Source organism: Falco peregrinus, chromosome 14 (genome assembly GCF_023634155.1).
Source record: "Falco peregrinus isolate bFalPer1 chromosome 14, bFalPer1.pri, whole genome shotgun sequence".
Taxonomy (NCBI): Eukaryota; Metazoa; Chordata; class Aves; order Falconiformes; family Falconidae; genus Falco; species Falco peregrinus.
In genome coordinates, this window is record NC_073734.1 from 15,835,453 (window position 1) to 15,848,228 (window position 12,776).

The window sequence follows — 12,776 nt, forward strand, 5'->3', positions numbered from 1 at the left end:
TCAATTCTGTTATTGTATGTGCACATCATTTAGTAAATTGTATAAAGTATTCTGATTTTTTTTTTACAGGCAAGGAATTTCTAATGTACTTTGAATCTAAATTAGCATCACAGACTAGGGTAAATGTGTAATTAGTAATAAATTAATTAACAAAAAAGGAATTTATTACCTGTTAGTTATTTCAGTGTGATGGAGTTACAGAAACTCAGAATGATGAGTAAATACAGACATCTGTATCAGTTAAGACGGCTGCAGCTTGGGCACATCCCTCAGCCCTTTAGCCTTTTTCCACTGGAAATCAGTAGTTCAGCACCAGCAGAGCAAAGATGAGAACTTTGCTCCTGCTAAGCAGCACTAATTTCTGCCCATAGTGACATTCATAAGAGGATCAATCAAGTCACAGGGGTAAGAAAACTGTTTGCTTATGATGTGACTGTCACCAGTGAAGATGAGTTTGTAACACCCTCCAAGCATCAAGACGACACACAAAAGAAACATTAAAAAAAATAAACCCAACAGATACTCTTGCAAAATACATCAATGCAGTTTTCCAAACTGAAAAAGCAGAAGTCAGAAGATCAAGAACTCACAGTTAGGATTTTCCTATTAGTTAAAGAACATAAGGATTCTCCTGAAGTCTTTGATTGATATATGATCTTTTCTTTCTTTTCAGGCAGAACAGCTGTCCAGTGAACTAGAAGAAATAGCCCTGAAGACAGCTTTGTGTCTGATATGACTTTGAGAGGAAAAATTATCCCAGTGATAGATGCATTACATGGAACGTCTAAGAAAAAAAAAAATAAAATAAAAATGTCATCCGTGAAAGAATTTTTCTTTCTATTTGAGCAAGCGATCCCTATTGTGCTTGAGGTGGGGCGGATGTTGCAGGGTCTGATACCAAAGAGAAAAGGTATGTCCCTCAAAACCAGAATGAACCTAGCCAAGAAGAGGCAGTAGGTATTTTTAAGAGAAGGGCAACTGGGCACACAGGGAGAGAAACAGAAAATTTTCTGAAGATTGTCAGGACATGGTGACCTGGGATATATTGTAACTTCCTTCGTTCTTCTTAGTAAGGAAATTCTTTCAGAAAGGTGAAACACTCACACTCTGCTGGCTGGTTAAGATACACAATCTTTGCCACAATAACACAGAAATAACTGATTAGTACAAGAAAAAAAAAATAAATAAATCAGTGACAACAAACGCAAACCTTCTCAGCAGAAGTACTTGGTACAAATCTATATAGATTTATTCAATCTAATGAAATTATGTGAACTACATAACTGCAAGACTATGGCCACTGTGATAAGTGATGTCCAGATTAGAGGAAAGATGGCATGAAACAGAACCTACTCTAGAGCTGTGTTTTGCCAGCACTGTAAGGGGCTTAAAGAATGAACAGCCAGAATGCTCAGGTCAAGTTTGCATCTCTCATTCTAAAACCTGTCCCTGTGGCACTTCAGTGTATGGATGAGCACTATGGCTGCTGTCATTCACAGCCAGCAAAACGAAGAGTGATTACAATTGTACTTTCCTTGAAGTAACCAGATCCAGTCCAACACCGACAGTGGCAAGCAGTGCATCAATGGTTTGTTCACCCACCTTCCAAAGCCTTGTTGAATTTGCCACATACATGATGTCCTCCATTAATTTGGTCAACACTAAACAAGGGCTGCTACATATCTAATACAGGATAGGGTAGGTCTTGGCTTAGCAACAGTCTAGCAGAAGAGTGTGATAACCTTCCACCCATGCTATCCTGGTGGCCCTTGAATCCTTAACCTAGATCTCCATCACCCTGCCCAAAACTCTTCATCATTCAATACAATGGATCTTTTCTCACTAACACTCTTCCATCTTCCACTCTCCTCCCAACCAAGCACCCTTCTTCCTGCTCCAAAGCCTTCCTAAGTCCCTGTGGGTATCCTTATTCCAGAAGCTAATTAAAATGAAATAAGATCTTTACGTTTCTCAATGCTAGACTGTTACACATTCTCATAGATGTTTACACAGAAATTTGTCTCTCTTCCCTTGCACAACTTGAACACCTTTCCTCCCCCTATCCCAAACCACCTCCTTTGTCCCTACTTCTGGAGTCCTCTTCCTCCCCCTACATAAGCTGTCGTTAACCCTGTGGATCAGAGTGGTGTTCCCACCAGCTGTTGACATCTGCCTGCTCTTCTGCTACCTCACCTGCCCCCCCCCCCCCGAACCCCACCCCCACATTACCAAGTGCCAGCCCCTGCTCTCACGCAGATTTTAAACCAGAGTTTTCAGAAATCCTGCTCCATGGGATTCCAACAACAGAAGAACAGAAGATAAGAACATAAAAGCATCCTCAATGTGGTGTCCCATCAGGAAGCCAACTAAATCTGACAGACTCTGTCCTCTCTGACCCATAAGCAGGAAAGGCCTGAGCATTTAGAGAAGAACAGCAGTTCAGAAAACACCTTTATATATCTGTAATCAGCCAGCAACACCTAACAAACAAGAAGCATTCACCTAGGTATTTACTTTTGGGGCAATCAAATCACATTTTAAAAAAATAAATGGTAATATCTACACATACACGTTACACACATTTATATTTCTGGTTTTCCCCTCCTTCTCCCCCACTTTTAGTTTGCAGTGACAGTCAGCAATTATTTTACAGAGAAAGACTCTGTAACAAGCTTACAAGATGCCTTTAGTAATAAGATAATTATTTGTAACTCTATAAAGAATTATAATTTTTAATTTAAAAAGAAATCAAATAAAAACAGCTTTCATCTTTCCTACCATGTGAAGAAAACATTCTCTGCCTACAACTCAAATTATCATTCTCTCTTTTGTGCAAAATGAATTGACCCAGAAAACTAAAAGGGTAAGAACCCATATTTGCTGGGCTTATTCAGCAGCCAAAAGTTCATGAAAAACACTGTTGTGTATCACATAGCAACCACTTGATGCCTATTGTTAAAATACAGTAGTTATTCAAAAAGTAAAATCTTGCATTCTCAAATAAGAAGCCAGGCTGCAATGTGTGTTTACTGTTTTTGAGAAACAGTCATCTTGCCATTTTCTCTTTTTCCATGGTCTTGGCATATTTGGTCAGCGATGCAATGTGCAGTTACCCACAGGAAAGAAAAGGAGCACAAGAATTTTCCTCCAGTGATTTGCTCACAGGACAATGTCCATTCAAAGTAACACTTGAGATCACTACTAAAAGACTCACGATGTGCTCTCTTTCTATGCAGCCACGCTTTCAGTAACAATGTAATATTCCAGAGGAAGAGTATGAAGGAGGAAGGGAGAGAAGCTTACCACTTTTTCATTGAGCATTACAGTTGCACACTTCCACTTGTTCTCAAAGCAAGCACCTCTTAGGAAGTCTAAAGACACATGTACGGATGTCCTCATTGCTGCTGTACTTTTGCACTTCTTCCCAGCACTGTTACCTGTCGCTGCAGCAGTGCAGAAGTGTGGAACTTCATGGACATCTCCCACTCCACCTTTCCTCCAAATCTTTTGTTGTAATGTACGGTAAAAAATAAGATGCAATAAAAGTAAAATTTACAGAGCAGGAAAGAATGTCAGCTGTAGAGTCAGAAAAAAATATTAACAATTTATTTTAAATGGAGCATGTGTTACTCTCAAATATTTGAAAAGCAGTGGCAGATCACTTCAGGTATTCTGGTCTCCCCAGATTTCCATGAAATCTGAAAGACAGCCCCCAGTTTCAGTCACAACTGCACCAGACTGTCTATTTAAATTACCAAAGCAAGACCAAAAGGGTTCTTCTGAAACAAGAGGAGATGAACGGGATGAAGGGAAGAATAAGATATAAACTCCCTCGTAGGTGCTATTACACAAATAGTACAACTTTAAAACTTCAAGATAATGGCATTTTTAATACCAGAAGGGATGGCAGACTTGCTTTGTGTAACTTTGACGTATTTCAAGGCTGCGTACAAACAGGTGTGCAACATTTTTGCTAGCTGTAAGGTGATTGTTGAGATTATCTGCTTATCTAAGAGTGTTTAAACTCCTTTTGAGTAGTTAAAATAAGATAGTGGCATAAAGTAGATTAAAAGTGGGGAAAAAAATGTCTAAACAGACGTTTTTTCCCAAAAACCTTACTTTAAGCCAGCTGTATCCAGGTATGTGTGCTGTTTTCATAGCACCTGAAAAGAAAGTTGAGTGGTAGACAGCAAACCCCACATGAATGCTTGGAGCTGCTAAAGAAAAAGTGTGAGAATGAATTACATACCTGGAAGCAAAGAGGTGAGTTTCATGATTTTAAAGAGAGAGAGATCTGTTTCCAAAACAAGATGAAAGCATGGATGGGTTGAAGTTACAGCTTGCTTGCTGCAAGTGTTCCTGCTTGTCTTAATGCAAGTTCTTTATTGGAGGTCAGCAGAGAACGAAGAAAATCAGTTTCTTAACTGGCTTACAAACGTGTATATACAATTAAATATTCAAATCAGTCCAAAGGTAGATTAGTGTGTACTTATAGACAGGGATTGTCTATAGCAAGGAAATACTTGGTTTGGTCATTGGTCAGTGATGTGGCCATGACAGGATGTGGTAACTATATATGACTGTTGAATAGCTGTAGTTACAACAGTACACCCATGTGTAATTTATCACCAAGATAGTAGCATGCTTGATGAAACAAAGACTAAGCTATTACATCCAGTGCACAACTAAAAATCAAGAACCATTTCCCCTAAAACAGTAAAACGTGTATGTTGAAGAATACCGCAGAACTTTCCTAGCACAATTCAAATTCTCCTCTGAAAATGTACGCTTCTCTCAGAAACAGATTCCCAGAACAGGGACTGGTAATTTATGATCCACCAAAATACTCTGTTGAACTAAAAAGTAATACCTACACTGCGCCTATGCAAATCACTAAGAATAAGTGACTCTAAGGACCAAGTAAGAACAAAGCCCAAAACTCCTATCAAGCATTATTTGAGGTTTGAAAAAGTCACGACAAAGTGTAATTTTTTTTAAATAGGGATAAATTAGGATTTCTGTAACAATTGACTCATTTTTCCTGCTTTTACCTAAGGATCTCAAAGAGCACTCCAAGTGTTAATTAAATTACAAAGCATTTTTGAGACAGGTAAATGGTATTATGCCCACTGGGGAACAGAGAGAACATTTATGTTTCATTACTAAAGTCACACAGTAATTCAGTGGCTAGTAATATAACTCAAGAATTACCAGTCACCACTTCTACTCATTGACCTGATGGCCTCACAAGAGGTAAAATTAGCCTTAAAAGCCAAAAATACTTTCCCCTTGTATTTTTTATCTTCCAAGAATCAGGCCAAGATTTTTTAATATTTTATTTTCCTTCCGTTGCTTACTGGGGGGCCTTTCTTTCAGTCACACAAAAGAAGCCACTTCCTCGCCTACCCACGTGTGTTAAGGATCACAGTACAGCAATACAGGAACACAAACAAGGGCAGTGGACAGTAATGGTGCTGTTTAACAGCTTGCTCAGCTGCAGCAAGATCCTCTTCTCCCTCTTCCAATCAGCCATACTACCAGAGATGACACATAAGAGCCTCTATCCCATCAGAATGGAGATGGAAAGATGTGCAGATGAATTAATCCTTTGCTGGCCAATTCACCAACTTCCAATCCTACTTTACCGAAGAAACAGGCATAAAACTACACTAAGGAACCTAGTCCCTTGTACACTTCATAGGATAATCTCCCAATGAAAGGGACAACATAAGAGCAGCTAGCAAGGCCCTGAAAATGCTTCAGACCATGGAACAGTCTATTCTGGTAGTTCTGTCCTACTACATCTATTTTGAGTTGCATGTAAAGAGATGAGGGAGAAAAATTTCACTGACCATTCTTTTCTTAGCGAAAAAAAGGAAGCCACCATTTTTCATTCCAGCTTGGTCCTGACTAGTACAAGGGCAGGATCCACAAGTAATAAAGCAATAACATACAATGCAATCTGCACAATAAACAGTCCAGTGACTTACAGTGCAACCTAAGGGTATCTCTAATTCAAGACTGGTACAGCTCTGTTAGAGCTTTAACAAATTATATCTCCGTTAGAAAACTGATTTTGGAGACTTCTTTATAAAAGGTTTTTCTGTTTCATAAATAATTATTTATTACTAAAAACAGGGAAGCATCTTTATGAACTTTCTTTAAACCTTTTGAATACAATGCTAAAGCAAGATTTCAGGCTTTATTCCCCTCCCCTCCTCCTCCCCCATTTCTTGTTATGTCATGAAGAATCGTCTATGTGGAAGAGATGAAAATGTCTTTGATTTAAATGACCAAGGCTTAAGATTGTCTTTACCGTGGCAGAAAATAAAGCTGCTGCATATATTTCCAGTAGTAGTATTATTGTTATATGGTATGACAATCATAATCTTTTTTCTTTTCCTAAAAATATGTCTAAAGAACCACACAGTTTATACACTTCATTCAAAATATTTTTCTTCGTTTACATTGATTGCATATTTCAAATCATGTTACAGCTGTATCGCTTAGCCTAAATCAAATAAAGAATCCACATAAATGCATACACACACTTCCCTTGTTTTTAGACATTGCCAGTATTGACAAGATTAAAATATTTTTCTCATTCATTATTTATTGTGATATGATGAAACAGTGAGAGTATGTATTTAACAGAACATCACAAAGTAGAGTTAAAATGTGGACATGCTGTTTCATTTCGATTTTACTGCAACAGTGTTAAGTATGTGACTCCCTGACTGCAATAATGACATCTTTGGGTGATGAAGATTTAAGATGCTTTGCAAAGATGCAGTGTTATCCAAACTCTTCAGCCATGCTGATTAGGAGCATTATTAAATAGATGAACCCAAGACTGGAAAGAGTGCTGTGACTAAAGCCTCTCCTGTTGCAGAGGACCGGGGGAATCAGTGCTCAGTGGAAGGGCGGCAGCACACTCCCACACTGCATCAGGTACATAACTGGAATGACTGGAAGGCAGTCATACATGTAAAACAGAGCACCAACATTTTTTTGTTACCAAAAATATGTCCTCTGGATAGTTTCTCTGCTTCTCAGGTGATCTGACACTACCTGACAACTGGAAATTGGGGTCAAGCAATGCTGTATCCAGTTGAACCTCGAACAGAGGTAGATAAGAGGGTAGGTAGGTATGAATTTGGTTTTTGAATACATGTACCTTGGATTGAAAATCAAACACAGCACAGCATAATCCAAGTTTCCAGCTCACAGTTGGGCACTATTCTGCACGCTTCCACAGGCAAAACAGCAAGGAAATGCCAAAGAAAGAGCACCACAGCAAAGTGTAACCAGAACTGGTACTGCTGGGCAGAGGAGCACAGAGCTTGCCTTCTGTAGTATGTGGCAGTCTCTGGGTTACAATGCAGAAAAAGACAGACACGTTTTAGCCCAAATGCTTATTCTTGCATACTACAGTCTAAATATACCCCGTATGATAAATACAGCAGAATAATCAGAAGGTACTGAATGCTTAAAAAGCACCCTTAACAAAACAAAACAATGTAATGCATATCTCTCTTTACGTGTCAAACAATTTTCCTAACAAATCATAATAATGCAGAATGATATAAAATTCACCCATCAAGCTCAAATGCATGCACAAAGATTACCATGGCAAAGAATTGTGAATTTCATTAAATATGTTAAAGGCAAAAAAAAAAAAATTCTGCTTTGAAAAATAGTAATCCTGTCTTTCAACAAAAATATTATAGGAAGCTATGAATTTGGTAGATCTGAATAGGATGTTGGTACATGTTTTACTAAGGTAATATAATGGCACACTATTATTAGATCACATTAATCATTACTGTGCCAAAGGCACTGACAGCACCACTGAAAAGGATTGAAAGGGCTGGTAATGGATATAAATTACCCATTGTGTGATAAAAGGATTTTTACTAAGAAGGTAAGAATAAAACAGCAAATTTCTAATATAACTGTTGTGTAAAAACCAAAATAAAAGTAATCCAGTCAGTAATATCCACAAAATCAGAAAGTAAGCACTTTTGAAACAAGATAAAGTCACAATAAAAACTGTATACAATGTAAAATTAATTTCGTGGTGCATAATATTACTATCAATTTAAATAGTTTACATTATGACCTCTAAGGGGTATGGCCAAGAGAAAGGTAAGCTTTGTTAATTAGAATCAAGCATGAGCTTCTGCATGTGTATTTTAAGTTTGTAGGCTTGGAATTTTTTCTTTGTTTTTTGTTGGTTGGTGTGGTTTTTTCAACCTATGACACCCCCCTGAAATTCAAGACATGTTGGGTTGTCTCTGTTTTCTGCATTAATATCACAACAAACAGCACATCTCTCAGATGGTTTTATTTGGATTCCAAATGCTATTACAAAACGAACCACGTCTTTGCTGAGCTATTTAACCATTTGATTGAAACCATTTGTATTACTAATTGTCCAGTTCTGTGCTCCTCCTTTACTCTGGAAGTATTTCCTGATATTAGTAGGAATCAGCGAACTGGTCAGACTATGTCCTTATTTACAGCAGTAAAAATCCACATATCTTTTCCGAAGTTGATGGAATTATTCTAGAATCAAGTCAATGTAATTCTTTTCAAGTCAATTGTCTAGAATGAAATCCAGTAGCTCACATTCAATTAGTAAGTTTTTTTAAATTGTGAGCCATATTCTTAAATTATATAAATTCGTAAGTACAGACATCAATCCTGAAAACACTTATGTCTATGTTTAACTTTACTCACGTGAGTAATTCCATTAGCATCAGTAATTCAATACCTGCTTATGCATTTGCAGTACTAAAGCTTTAATATGCCTGAATATCCTCTCACTTACATCAGCTATAAATCAGCGCAATTCCTCTGAATCACACAGTTTCTACTGATTCACAAGATATAAAAACGAGTGGACAATCCAGTATAACAATTACAATAAAGAAATAACATAAGAATTTGATTTGGGAGCAGAAGCCATCAGAAATTTTGATTTAAGAATCAATTAATGCACGTAGAATGTAGAATTAATTATTAGTTATTTCCTAGGAAGCTATACTTTTATTTCAAACTGAGGGCCAAATAACCCAATTCTGATTTCACACTGATTTCCACACCAGTCAGATTTCTTAGACTTTACAGTAGCTTTTCTTCTACTGCACTGGAATAGCTCAGAGGGAAATCACATATACAATGTAGTACACCCCTCCACCCACTGATTTTCATGGGTGTTCTTCTCATGCTAATATGCAACAGAATATGGTCGTTAATAATATGCATGAGATGTTCTATTGAACTTATGGGGAAAAAACCACCAAAAAGTGATAAAATGAACTTAATCATGAGTGTCACGGATTTTTTACAATCAGCAGTATGTTTATAAAGTAATAAATGATGATTCATCTCTAACACAATTATTACATATCAACTGCGTAAGATGAATGCTCATGATTTTACCAAGCAGATTCTTTTCTTGAAAAATCTATTTGTAGCTCACTACACCCTGAAAGAACCACAATAAACAGTTTTGCTAAAGACAAACACAGTATTTTTGAAGATGTAGAAAAAAGCATGTGAGAGCAGGTTTTTTAAATCTAACTTGGGTACCTCATTTTTATGTGTTTTTTGAATATGGAAAAACAAGCCTAAAATCCCAGATCCGTAAGCAGAAGAAAAATGTTATGAGAACAATGTAAGTAAGTATTCTTACCAGTTACTCTTAAACCAACGAATCTGTTCCCTGGCTGACGAAATTCTTAAAAGACACAGGATAGGTACTGAAGGTCGCAACTGTAAAAATAAAACCTGTGAGAAATTTAATATGTCAAAACTCAGTGTTTGAATCAGACATTTACGTTAAAATATTACAATGCCACCTCAAGCAGACAATCCACAGAGCAGCAGAGATTGTTGAGAATTAGAATATTAATGGGATTAACACCTTTTATTTTTTAAGCCTTCATAACGTACAAGTTTGGTGGTCATTTCATTTTGAGAACTGAAAAGTTCTTTCAATTCTGGATTGTTTTGAGAGGAAAAACCTCTCCTAAAGATAATGCTGAGGAACAGAATGAAATGCCTCTGATCCTTTCCCCTAGACAGTGCAGCAAAAGAGGACAAAACAGGATAAAACAAAAGTTGCATAGCATACTCCAGAAACCCAGTTATTCTCTTTGACATTGATATTCTAATCTTTCAAACTGAGTAAAAAGAGAACAACTACTAATTGTATTTTTACTTTTTTTAATTCCATTTTATAACAGAAATAAGTCCTTTGTAGATGATCTCATCTAATAAACCCTACTTAAAAGAGATAAGAGCCAGCAGTAAAAAACAAGCCAGAATACTTCCAAGATATTTGTCAGTAGTGAATTTAGGACCATTACATTAGTAAGCAAAATAGAAACAAAAACAAAGGGCATTCTTAGAGCAAAGTAAAGTTCACTCAACTGAAGCTATAATCTGAAGAATTTATGACTGAGAATTCTAACTATGTTTATTCCTGTGCATGTCTAACAAATGAAATTGAAGGTCACTTCCAAATAATACCCTTTTACATCCACATCAACCAAACTATTTCATACAGCAGGCTCTGGCTCTGAAACCCCCGTTCAAGCACCACAGCCTTATGGCTTCACCTTGCCAACACTGATTTCCCAGAGAAGCACTGACTTCTCCACAGAGCCCCAGTGGTGGGCTGTGGTAGTCAGCGTGTACAGAATTGCATCCTTCATTTCTGTGGGAAATAATTAAGAGCTTGGTCACTTTACGGCATTTGGTTTAAAATGATCAGCACAGACAGGACCACGCTGCTGGACAATGCCACTTGTTGACTTGAAGGACAAACAACTTTGAGGACTTCTGTTGATGATGAAAACAATATGAAAGACTTCTGCAAATTAGGACTTCACTACTAAGCAGTGCAGCCCTCCACTAGTGCAACAGTTATAAAACACTTTTCAGGTATCCTCCAAGATCTCTCCAGACTCCACCTTGTCCCAATAACATCCAATGCAAAATGCTGCTGCAGAATGCCCCACTTTGTCCATGCCACCACTTCTTCTCACTCCTTTGGTTTCTCTACCACACCAAGCACAGGCTACTTACTTTCATTTTGACAGTCTACCATTCCCCCTCCTTCCCCCCTCACTTGCAATTGAACCAGTCTTTATCACACACTTTGAAATGTTTTCCAAGTGATAATTCTGCTATACAACTTCTGACATAGGAGTATTACCCCAGTAAAAGCTTCAAACCCCTCCTTTGTAACTCGCATTTCCACTGCTAACTGCCAACAGTTCAGCAGCAGACATCTGGTTTGCCATCACCACTGTTTCTCACACGTAGGAACACATTCTTTTTTGCTCTGTCCTCAAGCCTAGCTTTCTCCTACATGCCAACTGTCTCTGCTTTTATACTTGAATTATAAGCCCCGAAAGGCAAAGCCCATCTTCTCGTTACATATTTTACAGTATTGAGCTTAATGGGTGGTGAGCACGTACAAGCCATTACTCCGATCTGGTACCCCATTTCCCACGGGCATACCAGCTACACGAGAAGCAAACCAACAGACAGTCAAGCCAAGCACCTACAGTGTTGGCTGGAGAGAGCAAAAACCTTTTATAAATGGTTTTAAAAAAAACCCTTGTCATCAGATCTGGTCTTCCCAAATATGAAATCATATCTAGGCAGGTTTCAGATTCCATTTATAGAGAGGCCTGTACTATTTTAGAATTCAAATAAGTGAATTTTGATTACAATATTTGGACACATAGGAGAAGCAAATTCCTGGACTGCTACATAGAAACATAGGTCCTATCCAACGTTTTCAGTTGCACAGTGTCTAAAAACAGTGACAGCTTGTTTGTCTGGAATTTCTGCTGTTGTTGATGTCTTAAAAGCTCAAGATACACCTTCTTAGTGTTTACTTGCAGCTCATTCAAGGTAAGAAAGCCAAGAAATGGAAACAAAGATAATAAACTGTTACATTTCAAAAAGATGTTATCCCGCTAAACAGCTTCTTAGTACTCCTATGCCGACATCGTAGGCTACATTTTTGCTATGCTATTACAAGGCTACTTGTGTTTAAAAAAAAATATTCAGATTTTACATACGCGCTCATGACTTGCAAAATTCTAGGAATGATTCTCAAGGGGCTTTCACTAAGATGCTTTATAAATTCTGATGACAGACAGAACACAGTAAGGCTTCATCTCTTAAAGTCCTGTACTGATTTGTTTGGAGGCTTCGTGTCATTGATCAGCATGTCAATGTCTCTTGCAATCTGCTTTCCAGTTCATGACTGCGAGTGAACCCCTCAGGTTTAAAACCTTAAATGATTTAAGGTCTGTGATACATAACCTTACGAACAAATTGGGAAAATCTGTAGCTTTACACATTAAACTGTAGCAGAAATGATTTAAAGCCTTATAAAAAGGTATTTTACTTACCTGTGCTAATATTATTCTAACACATTTGACACTATGTAAAGCAGATATTTTAAAGGTACAGGCAGCAAGCTGCATAGAAACAAATTAAGATAGTTCTGCTTAGGTCAAACTGGGCCAGTTTACCAGCGTCTGATATACTCACTGGTGTTAAAAAACCACGCCGTGAACCCCTACAGACCAATTTATCATGGTAAAGCCTCCTGGAGTAGCACTCCCATGCAGTTGCACTCGGCTCCATGAATGAGCCTGTTCCCCCAGCACGCCTCTACACCCAAAGAAGAAAAAACCCCAAAGGCCTTCAGAAAGAGGATGGTAAAATAAAAGATGCTTGAGTAC

At 37.7% G+C, this 12,776-nt stretch overlaps 1 protein-coding gene across 6 annotated transcripts in view; it reads right to left on the bottom strand.

Annotated features, from left to right (window-relative positions):
• The window catches only part of ZNF536 (zinc finger protein 536), a 353,196-nt gene that overhangs the window by 288,257 nt on the left and 52,163 nt on the right, over positions 1-12,776 (bottom strand). For 4 of the 6 annotated variants that reach the window (XM_027783940.2, XM_027783925.2, XM_027783951.2 and 1 more), the window contains exon 2: positions 9,701-9,795. The gene's annotated coding sequence lies outside the window, so the exon portion shown is untranslated. The remainder of the gene's footprint in view (positions 1-9,700; positions 9,796-12,776) is intronic. The other 2 variants (XM_055819039.1, XM_027783931.2) reach the window with 1 other exon arrangement.